This window comes from Salmo salar, chromosome 01 (genome assembly GCF_965601325.2).
Source record: "Salmo salar chromosome 01, fSalSal1, whole genome shotgun sequence".
Classification (NCBI taxonomy): domain Eukaryota; kingdom Metazoa; phylum Chordata; class Actinopteri; order Salmoniformes; family Salmonidae; genus Salmo; species Salmo salar.
This window is the reverse complement of record NC_138291.1, coordinates 64,165,606-64,183,307: the sequence shown is the minus strand read 5'-3', so window position 1 is coordinate 64,183,307 and position 17,702 is coordinate 64,165,606. Positions and strand designations below refer to the sequence as shown.

The window sequence follows — 17,702 nt, the reverse complement described above, 5'->3', positions numbered from 1 at the left end:
GCAGACAGGGAGCGAATGACCACGTATCTGCCCTTTGTGCGATAGCACACACAGCATCGCAATACACACAGACACACTCGAATTACACACAAACACACCAAAGAGTCTCTAATTCAGGCTTATATGAAAGTATTCTGTGACACCCCCTGTGCGGGCGAGCTGGGATGGGGTGTAAAAAAACATACATCGAATTACTTTATGCGAGGTGGCTGAATAATGTTGTATAATAAGAGCAAAATTGGAAAACAGGGCTGCATTCGCTTGCGTTGAACAGTGCCCTGTGAGCCTATCACGGAGGTCTTTAATGTGGGAATCTGCAAAGAGATGGAGAGAGAGGTAGCTTTAGTGTGAGCTCAGTCTAAACAACTCACCTCCAAGCCAAGCAGCTACACTTAAAAGACACACACACACACACACACACACACACACACACACACACACACACACGTTCTCTAAAGCCCAGCTTTATAGCCACTGTCTGGCAGTTTCCACATTTGCAAGCTTTCTGCATTGTTGGTGTGGAACTGTACAGATATCAGTGGCAGGCTTTCACACAACACACAGACACACACACACACACTTGCACGTGCGCACACACGCGTGTTGACTCCTGTTTCTGAATGGTCCCCTCATCAGCTCTGTGCGTCTGCGTGTACAAAGAGTGTGTGTGTGTGTGTGTGTGTGTGTGTGTGTGTGTGTGTGTGTGTGTGTGTGTGTGTGTGTGTGTGTGTGTGTGTGTGTGTGTGTGTGTGTGGGGGGGGGGGATTTGATTCATTTTTTTCACATCAACTCCCAAACACTGGCCCTGGCCTTTCTCCAACAATCTAGAGGTAGACTCAAGGGGGTGTGAACATCGTTTGTGTGTGTGTGTGTGTGTGTGTGTGTGTGAGACTGTCAGATTAATTTAGCTCTGGAAGAAACACTCCTGTGTGGCAGCTTAGGATCTTCCCTCTGTGACAAAACCTCTTAGAGAAGCTGTGTGTGTGTGTGTGTGTGTGTGTGTGTGTGTGTGTGTGTGTGTGTGTGTGTGTGTGTGTGTGTGTGTGTGTGTGTGTGTGTGTGTGTGTGTGTGTGTTGAGCCTGTCAGAGACTGTTAAAGTCTGTCAGGCTGCAGCAGTTCTGAACCATTCACCACAGTAAGGCTCCATCACCCCCAAACGCCACCACACACATACATCAAACAACCAAGACTCCCAGCCCAGAGAAACATTGCAGATACCCTGGGCTTGATGAATAATGCTTGGGTTCAGGTGTGTTTCAGAACAGGTTTCTAGTCAGTCCATGATTTGGAGAGCTGTTTTGTGTTTCGACTTAAGCTTCAATGTTATGTATAGTGTTGCTATGGAGCTGTGTGTCCTACTTTTGATGAAGACTTGTTTTTCCTTACAGTGATGCTTCAGTGTCAGTCCTCTCCTATTTCATAATGCCCTTCGTTGTCTTTTAGTTTTACTAAAGAGCATTTTAAAGTCGTAAAGTCTCTCTCTCTCTTTCTCTCCGTCTCTCCTTCATTCCGGGGCTGTCTTGACACACAACTCCAGACAGTGGCAGCTTTATCAATGTCTTTTGTAGTGTTAATAAGGCAGCTGTCGGGCTGGCTGGTGACATCTCTGTGTGACAGAGGGGGCCAGACTCACAGAACTGTTTGTTTTTCTCCAGCTTAAGCTTTTTTCCCAAAGATGAGAAGCACAGTATCAGGGAACTGTGTATACGGCTTCTTCCTCCCTGTTGGTCTCTGTGATGTTAATGTGTAGGGTTTGGTAGACTTGGTTGGTTTGTAGTAGGCTATATTGGTTTGTGATGGTATTTTTGGGGGTTGGGTTTAGAGTTTGACCGATTATGGTTTTTCAATGCCGATGCCGATTATTGGAGGACCAAAAAAAGCCGATACCTGTTAATCGGCGGATTTTTATATATATATATATTTGTAATAATGACAATTACAACAATAATGAATGAACAATGAACACTTTTATTTTAACTTAATATTATACATCAATAAAATCTATTTAGTCTGAAATAAATAATGAAACATGTTCAATTTGGTTTAAATAATGCAAAAACAAAGTTTTGGAGAAGAAAGCAAAAGTGCAATATGTACCATGTAAAAAAGCTAACGTTTAAGTTCCTTGCTCAGAACATGAGAACATATGAAAGCTGATGGTTCCTTTTAACATGAGTCTTCAATATTCCCAGTTAAGACGTTTTAGGTTGTAGTTATTATAGGACTATTTCTCTCTATACCATTTGTATTTCATATACCTTTGACTATTGGATGTTCTAATAGGCACTTTAGTATTGCCAGCCTAATCTCGGGAATTGATAGGCTTGATGTCATAAACAGCGCAATGCTTGAAGCATTGCGAAGAGCTGCTGGCAAATGCAGGAAAGTGCTGTTTGAATGAATGCTTACGAGCCTGCTGTTGCCTACCACCGCTCAGTCAGACTGCTCTATCAAATCATAGACTTAATTATAATATAATAACACACAGAAATACGAGCCTTAGGTCATTAATATGGTCAAATCCGGAAACGCTAATTTTGAAAACAAAACGTTTATTCTTTCAGTGAAATACGGAACCGTTCTGTATTTTATCTAACTGGTGGCATCCATAAGTCTAAATATTGCTGTTACATTACACAACCTTCAATGTTATGTCATAATTACATACAATTCTGGCAAATTACTTCGCAACGAGCCAGGCGGCCCAAACTGTTGCATACACCCTGACTTTGTGTGCAATGAACGCAAGAGAAGTGACACAATTTCCCTAGTTTAATATTGCCTGCTAACATGAATTTCTTTTAACTAAATATGCAGGTTTAAAATATATATACTTCTGTGTATTGATTTTAAGAAGGGCATTGATGTTTATGGTTAGGTACATTTGTGCAATGATTGTGCTTTTTTCGCAAATGCGCTTTTGTTAAATCATCCCTGTTTGGCGAAGTTGGCTGTGATTCAATGATAAATTAACTTCTTTGGGCTAGGGGGCAGTATTTTCACATCCGGATAAAAAACGTACCCGATTTAATCTGGTTACTACTCCTGCCCAGTACCGTGCGCGCGACTGTTATTTACCATTGGGATAGTGTCTGGGACTCACGAACAAAACGTCGCTGTTGGAACATAACTATGGATTATTTTGGACCAAACCTACATTTGTTATTGAAGTAGAAGTCCTGGGAGTGCATTCTGACGAAGAACAGGAAAGGTAAGACCATTTTTCTTATAGTAAATCTGATATTGGTGAGTGCTAAACCTGCTGGGTGTCTAAATAGCTAGCCCTGTGATGCCGGGCTAGGTACTTAGAATATTGCAAAATGTGCTTTCACCGAAAAGCTATTTTAAAATCGGACATATCGAGTGCATAGAGGAGTAATGTATCTATAATTCTTAAAATAATTGTTATGCTTTTTGTGAACGTTTATCGTGAGTAATTTAGTAAATTGTTAGTAAATTCCCCGGAAGTTTGCGGGGGGTATGCTAGTTCTGAACGTCACATGCTAATGTAAAAAGCTGTTTTTTGATATAAACATGAACATGATTGAACAAAACATGCATGTATTGTATAACATAATGTCCTAGGTGTGTCATCTGATGAAGATCATCAAAGGTTAGTGCTGCATTTAGCTGTCTTCTGGGTTTTTGTGACATTATATGCTAGCTTGAAAAATGGGTGTCTGATTATTTCTGGCTGGGTACTCTGCTGACATAATCTAATGTTTTGCTGTCGTTGTAAAGACTTTTTGAAATCGGACAGTGTGGTTAGATTAACGAGAGTCTTGTCTTTAAATAGCTGTAAAATAGTCATATGTTTGAGAAATTGAAGTAATAGCATTTCAAAGGTTTTGAAAATCGCGCCACAGGATTCAACTGGCTGTTACGTAGGTGGGACGAATTCGTCCCGCCTAGCACAGAGAGGTTAACAGGCACCGCATCGATTATATGTAACGCAGGACAAGCTAGATTAACTATTAATATCACCAAACATGTGTATTTAACCTCTACGGGCTAGTGGGACGCAAGCGTCCCACCCCTGGTACACCCTATCAACAGCAGGTGAAATATCAAGGGCGCCAAATTTGAAAACAATTAAATGTCATAATTCAAATTTCTCAAATATACAACTATCTTACACCCTTTGAAAGATAAACATCTCCTTAATCTAACCACGTTGTCCGATTTCAAAAAGGCTTTACGGCAAAAGCATAAAGTTAGATTAAGTTAGGACAGTACATTGAAAATAGCTGTGTGTAATGTTTTGTCAATGCAAAGACAGGCGTCACCAAAAGCAGAAAACCAGCTAAAATTATGCACTAACCTTTCACAATCTTCATCAGATGATACTCCTAGGACATTATGTTAGACAATACATGCATTTTTTGTTCTATCAAGTTCATATTTATATCCAAAAACAGCGTTTTACTATGGCGTTGATGTTGAGGAAATATTTTCCCTCCAATACCGCCAGTCAATCGGCACAACAAATTAAATAATTACTATTCGAAAACATTGGTAAAATATTATATTGTCATTCAAAGAATTATAGATTAACCTGTTATGGCTAGGGAGCAGTATTTTCACGGCTGGATAAAAAACGTGCCCGATTTAATCTGGTTACCACTCCTACCCAGTAACTAGAATATGCATATACTTATTGCATATGGATAGAAAACACCCTAAAGTTTCTAAAACTGTTTGAATGGTGTCTGTGAGTATAACAGAACTCATTTGGCAGGCAAAAACCTGACAAGGTTTCAGGCAGGAAGTGGCCTGTCTGACAAGGTGTCGTTCTTCTTGTCTCTGTTTATTGAAGAGTGAGGATCTTAGCTGTCCCGTGACACTTCCTACGGCTGCCATAGGGTCTCAGAAGGCGGTAAAAAGCTGAATCGTGGCTTTGCAGGCTCTGGCTGAAACAAAGTAGCGTGTTTGGGTAGTGGCTGGTTACAGTACTGTGAGACTCAGGCGCGTGCCCGCGTCGACCGAATGCTTTGTTTTCTTTCCTCTGTTTAGCTAAAAGGAGATTCCCGGTCGGAATATTATCGCTTTTTTACGAGAAAAATGGCATAAAAATGGATTTTAACCTGTTAGGGCTAGGGGGCAGCATTTGCACGTCTGGATAAAAAAAATGTACCCGATTTAATCTGGTTACTAATCCTACCCAGTAACTAGAATATGCATATACTTATTATATATGGATAGAAAACACTCTAAAGTTTCTAAAACTGTTTGAATGGTGTCTGTGAGTATAACAGAACTCATTTGGCAGGCAAAACCCTGAGACATTTTCTGACAGGAAGTGGATACCTGATGTGTTGTATTGACTTTAAACCTATCCCATTGAAAAACACAGTGGCTGAGGAATATTTTGGCACTTCCTATTGCTTCCACTAGATGTCACCAGCCTTTACAAAGTGTTTTGAGTCTTCTGGAGGGAGATCTGACCGAACAAGAGCCATGGAACGATGATGGCCCATTAGACACCTGGCGCGCGAGTTCATGTTGGGTACCCTCGTTCCAATACGTTATAAAAGAGTATGCATTCGTCCACCTTGAATATTATTCATGTTCTGGTTAAAAAAGGCCCTAATGATTTATGCTATACAACGTTTGACATGTTTGAACGAACGGAAATATATTTTTTCCCCTCGTTCATGACGAGAAGTCCGGCTGGCTTAGATCATGTGCTAACAAGACGGAGATTTTTGGACATAAATGATGAGCTTTTTTGAACAAAACTACATTCGTTATGGACCTGTGATACCTGGAAGTGACATCTGATGAAGAGAATCAAAGGTAATGGATTATTTACATAGTATTTTCGATTTTAGATCTCCCCAACATGACGTCTAGTCTGTATCGCAACGCGTATTTTTCTGGGCGCAGTGCTCAGATTATTGCAAAGTGTGATTTCCCAGTAAGGTTATTTTTAAATCTGGCAAGTTGATTGCGTTCAAGAGATGTAAATCTATAATTCTTTAAATGACAATATAATATTTTACCAATGTTTTCTCATTTTAATTATTTAATTTGTGACGCTGACTTGACTGCCGGTTATTGGAGGGAAACGATTTCCTCAACATCAATGCCATAGTAAAACGCTGTTTTTGGATATAAATATGAACTTGATAGAACTAAAAATGCATGCATTGTCTAACATAATGTCCTAGGAGTGTCATCTGATGGAGATTGTAAAAGGTTAGTGCATCATTTTAGCTGGTTTTATGGTTTTGGTGACCCTGTCTTTGACTTGACAAAACATTACACACAACTCTTGTAAATGTACTGTCCTAACATACTCTAAATTTATGCTTTCGCCGTAAAACCTTTTTGAAATCGTAAAACGTGGTTAGATTAAGGAGATGTTTATCTTTCAAATGGTGTAAAATAGTTGTATTTTTGAAAAATTTGAATTTTGACATTTATTTGGATTCAAATTTGCCGCTCTTGAAATGCACCTGCTGTTGATGGAGTGCACCACGGGTGGCACGCTAGCGTCCCACCTAGCCCATAGAGGATAAACAGCGGTTGACATGCTTCGAAGTACGGTAATGGAATATTTCGATTTTTTTTGTCACGAATTGCGCCACGCGCGCGACCCTGATTTACCATTTCAGATAGTGTCTGGGACGCATGAACAAAACGCCGCTATTCGGATATAACGATGGATTATTTTGGACCAAACGAACATTTGTTATTGAAGTAGCAGTCCTGGGAGTGCATTCTGACGAAGACAACAAAAGGTAATCAAACTTTTATAATAGTAAACCTGATATTGGTGAGTGCTAAACTTGCCGGGTGTCTAAATAGCTAGCCCGTGATGCCTGGGCTAGGTACTTAGAATATTGCAAAATGTGCTTTCACCAAAAAGCTATTTTAAAATCGGACATATCGAGTGCATAGAGGAGTTCTGTATCTATAATTCTTTAAATAATTGTTATGCTTTTTGTGAACGTTTATCGTGAGTAATTTAGTAAATTCTTAGTGAATTCGCCGGAAGTTTGCGGGGGGTATGCTAGTTCTGAACGTCACATGCTAATGTAAAAAGCTGGTTTTTGATATAAATATGAACTTGATTGAACAAAACATGCATGTATTGTATAACATAATGTCCTAGGGTTGTCATCTGATGAAGATCATAAAAGGTTTGTGCTGCATTTAGCTGTCTTCTGGGTTTTTGTGACATTATATGCTAGCTTGAAAAATGGGTGTCTGATTATTTCTGGCTTGGTACTCTGCTGACAATCTAATGTTTATTTCGTTGTAAAGCCTTTTTGAAATCGGACAGTGTGGTTAGATAAAGGAGAGTCATATCTTTAAAATGCTGTGAAATAGTCATATGTTTGAAAAATTGAAGTTTTTGTATTTTTGAGGAGTTTGTATTTCGCGCCACGCCCATCATTGGATGTTGGAGCAGGTGTTCCGCTAGCGGAACGTCTAGATGTAAGAGGTTATTAACATCTCGTGAACGCAACCGCATTGCCAGATTTAAAAATAACTTTACTGGGAAATCACACTTTGCAATAATCTGAGTACTGCGCCCAGAAAAATACGCTTTGCGATACAGACTAGGCGCCATCTTGGAGTCATCTAAAATCAAAAATACTATGTAAATAATCCCTTACCTTTGATTATCTTCATCAGAAGGCACTTCCAGGAATCCCAGGTCCATAACAAATGTAGTTTTGTTCGAAAAAGCTCATAATTTATGTCCAAAAAGCTCCATGTTGTTAACGCGTCCTGTAGGATACTCAAAAACATGAACGTCACCCGCCAGACTTGTCTTATTAATCAAAGAGGGAATAAAAAATATTTACGTTCGTTCACACATGTCAAACGTTGTATAGCATAAATCATTAGGGCCTTTTTCAATCAGAACTTCAATAATATTCAAGGCGGACGATTGCATTCTCTTTTAAAACGTATTGGAACGAGAGTACCCAAACATGCACACGCGCGCCAGAGCAGTATCGGCCATCCGCTTATGACCAACGTTCCAAGTCTCTTGTTCCGTCAGTTTTCACAGTAGAAGACTCAAACCACTTTGTAAAGAATGGTGACATCTAGTGGATGGCGTAGGAAGTGCTCAATGATTAATACGTCCCTGTGTGTTTCAATGGCATAGGCTTAAAAGTAATTCAACACATCAGATATCCACATCCTGTCAGAATTTGTCTCAGGGTTTTGACTGCCATATGAGTTCTGTTATACTTACAGACACCATTCAAACAGTTTTTGAAAATTCAGAGTGTTTTCTATTCAAATATGTTAATAATATGCATATCCTAGCTTCTGAGTTGGTGTAGGAGGCAGTTCAAAATGGGCACATATTTTTTTCAAAATTCTCAATACTGCCCCCTAGCCCCAACAGGTTTTAACTAGTGATTATGTTAAGATTGATTGATTGTTTTTCATAAGATAAGTTTAATGCTAGCTAGCACCTTACCTTGGCTCCTTGCTGCACTCGCATAACAGTTAGTCAGCCAGCCATGCGGTCTCCTCGTGGAGTGCAATGTAATCGGCCATGATCGGTGTCCAAAAATGCCGATTACCGATTGTTATGAAAACTTGAAATCGGCCCTAATTAATCGGCCATTCTGATTAATCGGTCGACGGGTTAGTTTGTGCTGATCTTCGCAGCATTTCAGCCTCGTCTGCTTTTTAGCTTTGTGTGGGTATTTAGACTACTTTGTGTGGGCATTTAGGCCAATTTGTGTGGGTGTTTAGGCTACTTTGTGTTGTCGTTTAGGCTACTTTGTGTGGGCCGTTTAGGCTACTTTGTGTGGGCTTTTAGGCTACTTTGTGTTGGCGTTTAGGCTAATTTGTGTGGGATGTTTAGGCTACTTTTTGTTGGCGTTTTGGCTACTTTGTGTGGGCGTTTAGGCTACTTTGTGTGTTGGCGTTTAGGCTACTTTGTGTGGGCGTTTAGGCTACTTTGTGTGGGCGTTTAGGCTACTTTGTGTGGGCCATTTAGGCTACTTTGTGTGGGCTTTTAGGCTACTTTGTGTGGGCCGTTTAGGCTACTTTGTGTGGGCGTTTAGGCTACTTTGTGTGGGCCGTTTAGGCTACTTTGTGTGGGCTTTTAGGCTACTTAGTGTGGGCCGTTTAGGCTACTTTGTGTGGGCGTTTAGGCTACTTTGTGTGGACGTTTACAGCTTTCAACTGTCCTCTACTTGATATGCAGTTCTGTGATGCTCTGCTGTAGATGTGAAAGGTGATGGTAATGGGCATGGAAGGCAGTGTGCAGCTTGTTTTCCTTCCTAGCAGGATGGTGACAGATTAGAATGCTCACTTTGTTTGACCGGTGTTGCTGAAGTTGTATCGATCTCTGGGCTCACTTCAGATTAGGTTTCCACTGTCAACAACAAATAGGCCTAGCCTGACAGCCGAATTGCCAATCACAAACTAGAGCCAGTTCTTACATCCAATCACAATTTAGAGCCAGCCCTGATAACCAGTCAATAAAGCTAGAGCCAGTCCTTACATCCAATCACAATCTAGAGCCAGCCATGAGATCCGGTCACCAACTAGTCAGCGATGATGGCCAATTACAATCAGTTAGTCCCGATTCCTAGAGATGTAAACCGTTTACGAAAGAGGGCATATGCCAATGTGTGTCTGTGTTTCAGAATGACTACTGTAGGCCTTTGTGTAGCTCAACTATGTAACCATAACTGTGTGCCTGATGAACATGGAATGATAATGGTGCACAGTAATTCTGCTCAACCCTTTACAACAATATACAACTGTCCAACCATATGGAATCCTGTTTAGACCTGTGTAAATGTGTTTCTTAGTGCTGTGTTCTACATATCTTTGATTGTGTGCTGACTCTGCTCTCTCTTTGCTCTTCCTTCCAGTCTTCACAGAAGAAGGTGGAGCTTCAGACAGAGTCCAAAGTCAGTCCCAAGAGGAGCCCCAAGTCAGCCATCGACCTTCTAGGCCTGGGTAAGGCATGACCAACATATCCCAGATCCTAGAAATGGATACTCCAAATGCCCGACTCGCTCCCTCGCTCTGTCTGTCTGTCTCTGTCTTTCTCTCTCTCTCTCTGGAATTTGAGGTTACGGTAATTTGGAGCATATCAGACTCAAAAGAAACACATGGCTTTTCTGCTACTTCACTATTACCATTACACTTCATTATTATCAGTAGCATACACTTTTCTTTTACATGGATATGCTTCTTAATGAAACCTATTTCAAACAAGACATTACACTTCACTTCTTTCATGGCATTTCATATTACTCATAACTATTAATCCACAAATGGAGAAATGCCAGGTTGGAGAGGATCTATCGCATTTTTTCAGATTGACACAACATTAGCGCATGACGAGGTCAAAATAAAGATATATGCCTACCTTGTCCTTGTCTGTTGGCTTTTCTGCAAATAAAAAAAATGAATACGATCCTATTTCGACGCATAAATGAATTACAATTTTTAAAGGAACTTTTTGACTTTGTCTTAGCTAGCTAGGTCTTTTTATTTTGTCTAAATTTGCACTCAGAATGGCATAATCAAGTATTGTGAATGGTGGCGGTACAATGCTTGTTGCGTGTACATAGCAGTCCTACCTAGAATAAGATGTTCCATCAGTAACACAACTGGAATTGAAGACTCACCAGTATATCAGTGCATCATCAGATCAAGGTACTGTAAACCTTGTAAAAAAAAGAATTTATTTGCCTTCAAAAGTATGTCCTTTTTTAAAGTTAATAATAAACAACCCGGCAGACAACCTAATGCAGCTATGTAGCTAGCTACTTCCTGTATAGTGTTTCTTCACTCATGTCACTTTGATAAATTCCTGACTTGGACATAATTGTTCATTGTTTTCTTAAAGGTATTTTTGAAGTCTGTTTTTTTTCAGTTTTTTTTTTTCAGAAACATTACCATAAAGGCTGCTGCGTTCATCGATGGCAATAGCATTGGTATGGTGTCAAATCCGATTCAAAAGTCAAATGGGCGCAAGATGGCGCACGCGAGCAAGATGAAACATCATTGAGTGAGAGAGCAAGTCCTGCGAGCGCAGGCCAGCGTGGTGAGCACAAATTTTAACTTGAGAGCTGGCGAGTGTGGCTTTGAGTGAGCAGAACTGCATTTCCGCATGCAGTAAATTACTTACTACATGTCAAAACTAAAAAATTACTGCACTCTCACAAATACACCACGTCCTGACTCCCTCTCACACCCATTTTCCAGCTCGCTCTCCAAAATCCATTTTGCTCTCACAACCACTTACTATAATTTTATAACAAGGAGAAATTCTAGCCAAGGAACATTGTAGCAGTCTCCTGAAATGCAATTGGTCAGGTCTTTGGACAAATCACAGATTGACTGCTCCATAACCAGATTTTTGACCATAGAGATGAAAGGTAAAAGATGGCTGACAATAATAAACAGGTAAGTTCTATAGTTTTTCAGTAGAGAAACTAGCTAACCAATTAGCCAGCTAATCAACTATGACTTCAATTTCAATACTGAAATAAGTAGTTATTTGTTCTTCTGTTATTAAACCAGGCTATTGGTGAGGCAAGCTAGGTTAATGTCAGCTAGCTACAGTTGAAGTCGGAAGCTTACATACACCTTAGCCAAATACATTTAAACTCAGTTTTTTGCAATTCCTGACATTTAATCCTAGTAAAAATTCCCTGTCTTAGGTCAGTTGGGATCACCACCTTATTTTAAGAATGTGAAATGTCAGAATAATAGTATAGAGAATGATTTATTTCAGCTTTTATTTCTTTCATCACATTCCCAGTGGGTCAGAAGTTTACATACACTCAATTAGTATTTGGTAGAATTGCCTTTAAATTGTTTAACTTGGGTCAAACGTTTCGGGTAGCCTTCAACAAGCTTCCCACAATAAGTTTGGTGAATTTTGGCCCATTCCTCCTGACAGAGCTGGTGTAACTGAGTCAGGTTTGTAGACCTCCTTGCTCGCACACACTTTTTTAGTTCTGCCCACACATTTTCTATAGGATTGAGGTCAGGGCTTTGTGATGGCCACTCCAATACCTTGACTTTGATGTCCTTAAGCCGTTTTGCCACAACTTTGGAAGTATGCTTGGGGTCATTGTCCATTTGGAAGTCCCATTTGCGACCAAGCTTTAACTTCCTGACTGATGTCTTGAGATGTGGCTTTAATATATCAACATAATTTTCCATTCTCATGATGCCATCTATTTTGTGAAGTGCACCAGTCCCACCTGCAGCATAGCACCCCCACAACATGATGCTGCCACCGCCGTGCAAGCCTCCCTCTTTTTCCTCCAAAAATAACGATGGTCATTATGGCCAAACAGTTCTATTTTTGTTTCATCAGACCAGAGGACATTTCTCCAAAAGGTACGATCTTTGTCCCCATGTGCAGTTGCAAACCTTAGTCTGGGTTTTTTATGTCTGTTTTGAGCAGTGGTTTCTTCCTTGCTGAGCGGCCTTTCAGGTTATGTCGATATACAGTTGAAGTTGGAAGTTTACATACACTTAGGTTGGAGTCATTAAAACTCGTTTTTCAACCACTCCACAAATTTCTTGTTAACAAACTAAAGTTTTGGCAAGTCGGATAGGATATCTACTGTGTGCATGACACAAGTAATTTTTCCAACAATTGTTTACAGACAGATTATTTCACTTATAATTCACAATTATAACAATTCCAGTGGGTCAGAAGTTTACATACACTAAGTTGACTGTGCCATTAAACAGCTTGGAAAATTCCAGAAAATGATGTCATGGCTTTAGAAGCTTCTGATTGGCTAATTGACGTAATTTGAGTCAATTGGAGGTGTACCTGGGGATGTATTTCAAGGCCTACCTTCAAACTCAGTGCCTCTTTGCTTGACATCATGGGAAAATGAAAAGAAATCAGCCAAGACCACAGGAAAAAAAATTGTAGACCTCCACAAGTCTGCTTCATCCTTGGGAGCAATTTCCAAACTCCTGAATGTAACAAGTTCATCTGTACAAACAATAGTACGCAACTATAAACACCATGGGACCATGCAGCTGTCATACCACTCAGGAAGGAGACGCGTTCTGTCTCCTAGAGATGAATGTACTTTGGTGCGAAAAGTGCAAATCAATCCCAGAACAACAGCAAAGGACCTTGTGAAGATGCTAGAGGAAACAGGTACAAAAGTATCTGTATACACAGTAAAACGAGAATGACTTCAAACAATTTCTCTTGCTCCATCCCTCTTTCCATGCAGTCCACTGTTACTAATATGTGGTGGTGAAGTTGTTCTCTGCTCAGCTGACAGAGACAGATGATACAGAATTCCATTATATTGGCTCTCCTCTATGCACAGCACTCTTGGGACTTCCTGTAGGTAACCATGACATCCACCAATCACCCCCGTAACGTAATCATTAGTGGTACTGAGATTTCCTCTCATTTCTTTGATGCTGTATGAAGGCAGTGTGCATAGGACATTTGTCACGTAGAGAGGATGATGACCAGCTGCTAACTGTTAACTTTATTGGTTAGAAAGATGGTTCTATTCTGCGTTTTTGTGAAAGTTATTAACCATGTTTCCATCCTCAGTTTTTATGCGAGTAAAGTAATACCGTATATAAAAAAAGTGTACGACAGCTGTGATGGAAACAAGAAGTTTAGTTACAATTTTATAAATGCAGAAAGATAATTTGTTTGTTCTACATGGTGGGATCTTTTTGTGTCGGTAAAAGGAATTATGCGAGAAATGACAGCGTAAACACCTTTATACTCAAATATTGATATAATATCTAGTGATGCACCGATATGACATTTTTGGCCGATACCGATATCCAATATTTTCCTTGCCCCAAAAAAACGATACTGATAACCGATATCAGTCACTGGCTTTATCAGTAAGTGCATCGATGACGTCGTCCCCACAGTGACTGTACGTACAAACCCCAACCCGAAGCCATGGATTACAGGCAACATTCGCACTGAGCTAAGGGTAGAGCTGCCGCTTTCAAGGAGCGGGACTCTAACCCGGAAGCTTATAGGAAATCTCCCTATGCCCTCCGACGAACCATCAAACAGGCAAAGCATCAATACATGACTAAGATCGAATCGTACTACACCGGCTCTGATGCTCGTCGGATGTACCAGAGCTTGCAAACTATTACAGACTACAAAGGGAAGCACAGCCGAGAGCTGCCCAGTGACACAAGCCTACTAGACGAGCTAAATAACTTCTATGCTCGGGTCGAGGCAAGTAACACTGAGACATGCATGAGTGCATCAACTATTCCGGATGACTGTGTGATCACGCTCTCCTCAGCCGATGTGAGTAAGACCTTCAAACAGTTCAACATTCACAAGGCCGCTGGGCCAGACAGATTACCAGGACGTGTACTCCGAGCATGCACTGACCAACTGGCAAGTGTCTTCACTGACATTTTCATCCTCTCCTTGTACGAGTCTGTAATACCAACATGTTTCATGCAGACCACCATAGTCCCTGTGCCCAAGAACACTAAGGTAACCTGCCTAAATGACTACCGACCTGTAGCACTCACTTCTGTAGCCTTGAAATGCTTTGAAGGGCTGACCATTTTTATTTATTTTTTATTTTTATTTCACCTTTATTTAACCAGGTAGGCAAGTTGAGAACAAGTGCTCATTCACAATTGCGACCTGGCCAAGATAAAGCAAAGCAGTTCGACACATACAACTACACAGAGTTACACATGGAGTAAAACAAACATACAGTCAATAATACAGTAGAAAAGTAAGTCTATTTACAATGTGAGCAAATGAGGTGAGATAAGGGAGGTAAAGGCAAAAAGTCCATGGTGGCAAAGTAAATACAATATAGCAAGTAAAACACTGGAATGGTAGATTTGTAGTAGAAGAAAGTGCAAAGTAGAAATAGAAATAATGGGGTGCAAAGGAGCTAAATAAATAAATAAATAAGTACAGTAGGGGAAGCGGTAGTTGTATGGGCTAAATTATAGATGGGCTATGTACAGGTACGGTGATCTGTGAGCTGCTCTGACAGCTGGTGCTTAAAGCTAGTCATGGCTCACATCAACACCATTATCCCAGAAACCCTAGACCCACTCCAATTTGCATACCACACCAACAGATCAACAGATGATGCAATCCCTATTGCACTCCACACTGCCCTTTCCCACCTGGACAACAGGAACACCTATGTGAGAATGATATTCATTGACTACAGCTTTGCGTTCAACACCATAGTGCCCTCAAAACTCATCACCAAGTTAAGGACCCTGGGACTAAACAGCTCCCTCTGCAACTGGATCCTGGACTTCCTGACGGGCCGCCTGCAGGTGGTAAGGGTAGGTAACAACACATCCGCCACGCTGAATCTCAACACAGGGGCCCCTCAGGGGTGCGTGCTCAGTCCCCTCCTGTACTCCCTGTTCACTCATGACTGCACGGCCAGCCACAACTCCAACACCATCATTAAGTTTGCTGATGACACAACAGTGGTAGGCCTGATCACTGACAACAATGAGACAGCCTATAGGGAGGAGATCAGAGACCTGACCATGTGGTGCAAGGACAACAACCTCTCCCTCAACATGATCAAGACAAAAGGAGATGATTGTGGACTACCGGAAAAAGAGGACCGAGCACACCCCTCAATCTCATCGATGAGGCTGTAGTGGAGCAGGTTGAGAGCAAGTTCCTTGTCGTCCACATCAACAACAAACTAACATGGTCCAAGCACACCAAGACAGTCGTGAAGAGGGCACGACAAAACCTATTATCCCTCAGGAGGCTGAAAATATTTGGCATGGGTCCTCAGATCCTCAAAAGATTTTACAGCTAAACCATCGAGCTCAGACGGGTTGCATCATTGCCTTGTATGGCAACTACTCAGCCTCCGACCTCAAGGCACTACAGAGGGTAGTGTGTACGGCCCAGTACATCACCGGGGCGAAGCTTCCTGCCATCCAGGACCTCTATACCAGGCGGTGTCAGAGGAAGGCCCTAAAAATCGTCAGACTCTAGCCACCCTAGTCATAGACTGTTCTCTCTGCTACCACACGGCAAGCGGTAACGGAGCGCCAAGTCTAGGTCCAAGAGGCTTCTAAACAGCTTCTACTTCCAAGCCATAAGACTCCTGAACAGCTAATCAAATGGCTACCAAATGGCTATCAAATTTGAACCCCCCCCACAGCTTTGTATCTTTTTTGACACGCAAAGACCCAAATGGCATTCCATAGTATGTATGTCGTGAAGCTAATAGCAGTGACGCTATTACTGTGTAACTCCAGTAGGGCAACATCTGAAAAATAGCGCACTTGGTAGTGTGTACCAGTGCTCGACCAGTTGGCGAAAGCCATCATCACCCACGACAGAGAACGATTGATTGTCAAGGGCAATGAATTCCATTATTTTGGCTTTAATGGATTTCACCTTTGAGTTTTCTCGCTGAAATGTTCTTACTCTTTCAAATGACTGCTCAACCACACAGCAGACATTGTGGGCTAGGTTAGGAATGCTGTGTTGCACGTGTTGTGCAAAATTTTACGTGGCATCATTACATCATGTACCTACGTTATATAGGTATGCACGGTAGCTTTGACATCGGTTTTTAACATCGCCGTTAAACTAGACATCGGGCGGATACCAATGTTGCCATATTTAACTATTATCTGCCGATTCCGATATGTTCACCGATATATCGTGCATCCCTATTAATAACTATCATATCGAAGTAAACTTGGAGTCACGCAACGAAATGGTGTGTGGTCCTCCCACTATGACTCTGGAACCCATGCAGTTTATTAAACTACAGATTAAATAAATTATGATGAACTTCACAGGGTGGTGAAAGTGCAAGGTATGAGCTTGATGCTTCTTTCCAATAAATGTCCAATAAATTATTCTGGTGACATGATGATCGATGCTTGACTGCTGTTTGACAAATAAAAATATTCTCGCTCTTATCCATTATCATCTCATCATGTAGACTAACCTACCTGCAGAGCGCACATGCCAAGACCAGAGTAGGCACCTTTTCTATTTAAAGCAACAGTTAGTTTTGTTACAATCAGTAGAATTGAAAATACAATGGAAACACATTGAACATTAGATTTTTATTCCACAGTAACAGAGTACTGCTGAGACTCAGATTTTTCCATTTAAAAGATGTCAAAGAAACCAATGATTGCAAATTGTTAAAAGTAGTCATTGTGCATAGAGTTATACATTTTGTTTCACTTTGACATCATTGGTTTTTGTTTGACATACATTTTAAAGTGAAAAATCTGACTCAGTGGAATTGCCCTAAAGCTCGACTCAGTTCAGTCCCACATGGTGTTATCACTCATTTGGCTAAATTATTATCCATAGTTGCCTCTTTTGACACAGCCACAGCAGTCTTAAAATGGACTGTTACCTTGAATGTAACATTAAGATACTAAAACATTTCAACTCCAATTGAACTCTGTCTGTGACATTTCCAGACATCTTATTTTCCTCTCTCTCAATCCAGTTGTTTTCAGGAGACAGGTCCGTATATGTAGAGAGAACACGTTTGACCAGGTGGAGCCAGGACCACTACACCAATGAGGCAGAGGACGCCAAGTTTGGACCAGCTAGTCACCAACTCATCTTACGCCTTACATGCTGACCAGACCGGACACGTCGCGTGCGTGAGCGTTGCAAAATAAATGTAGAAATCAATGTTATTCAATTATTGCACCCACACTCCTCGCGTGCGCCAAC

At 41.0% G+C, this 17,702-nt stretch overlaps 1 pseudogene; it reads left to right on the top strand.

Moving 5' to 3' along the window:
• The window catches only part of LOC106605638 (stromal membrane-associated protein 1-like), an 86,001-nt pseudogene that overhangs the window by 40,238 nt on the left and 28,061 nt on the right, over nucleotides 1-17,702 (top strand).